The following is a 1,476-nucleotide window of genomic DNA, read 5'->3' on the forward strand; positions in this document are numbered from 1 at the left end:
TTTATATATCTCTGAGTTTATATCTCTGAGTTTATATATCTTTATATATCTCTGAGTTCAGATATCTCTGAGTTTATATATCTCTGAGTTCAGATATCTCTGAGTTTATATATCTCTGAGTTTATATATCTCTGAGTTTATATATATCTTTATATATCTCTGAGTTTATAAATCTCTGAGTTTATATATATCTTTATATATCTCTGAGTTTATGTCTCTGAGTTTATATATCTCTGAGTTTATATCTCTGAGTTTATATATCTCTGAGTTTATATATCTCTGAGTTTTTGTATCTCTGAGTTTATATATCTCTGAGTTTATATATCTCTGAGTTTTTGTATCTCTGAGTTTATATATCTCTGAGTTTATATCTCTGAGTTTATAAATCTCTGAGTTTATATATCTCTGAGTTTATATATCTTTATATATCTCTGAGTTTATATATCTCTGAGTTTGTATATCTCTGAGTTTATAAATCTCTGAGTTTATATATCTCTGAGTTTATATATCTTTATATATCTCTGAGTTTATATATCTCTGAGTTTGTATATCTCTGAGTTTATATATCTCTGAGTTTATAAATCTCTGAGTTTATATCTCTGAGTTTATATATCTCTGAGTTTATATATCTCTGAGTTTATATATCTCTGAGTTTATAAATCTCTGAGTTTATATCTCTGAGTTTATATATCTCTGAGTTTATATATCTCTGAGTTTATATATCTCTGAGTTTATATATCTCTGAGTTTATATATCTTTATATATCTCTGAGTTTGTATATCTCTGAGTTTGTATATCTCTGAGTTTATAAATCTCTGAGTTTATATCTCTGAGTTTGTATATCTCTGAGTTTATATCTCTGAGTTTATATATCTCTGAGTTTGTATATCTCTGAGTTTATATCTCTGAGTTTATATATCTCTGAGTTTGTATATCTCTGAGTTTATATATCTCTAAGTTTATATATCTGTGTTCTTCAAACACAGATGAGAGGACAACAACAGTGGATTATCCCTCCTGTTGTCCTCCTTTAATAAATGTCTATATCTGAAATATGAGTTTCTTTTTAACCAAATTACCCAAAAAATGGATTCCTTCCAACGCTCTTTATGAATACAACTGATCTCTTTCATTCCTCTGATCTTAACTATTGGTCAAAATAATTCATAATTTCTGTTTTTTTAACTCTAATATTAGATATAATTATATATAAATGAGGGTTATTGACCATGAAATCCAAAAAGTAGTAAAACTAGTAAAGTGGTGGTAGTGAAAACTAAAGAAAAGTCTGAAAAACAGACAAAAATGTCAAATTTTTGTCTGTTTTTTAACCAAAAGACAATCTCCGCTGATATTTGCATCTGTGCTTCACATAACGTCTAAAATATCCAGAATGTCTCAATTTTTACCGATATTTGCACATTTCTTTTGCATCTGTGTTACTCAATCCAAATAAGAGAAAGTGGATAACCCCCC

Source organism: Etheostoma cragini, chromosome 23 (assembly GCF_013103735.1).
Source record: "Etheostoma cragini isolate CJK2018 chromosome 23, CSU_Ecrag_1.0, whole genome shotgun sequence".
NCBI classification, from domain to species: Eukaryota; Metazoa; Chordata; class Actinopteri; order Perciformes; family Percidae; genus Etheostoma; species Etheostoma cragini.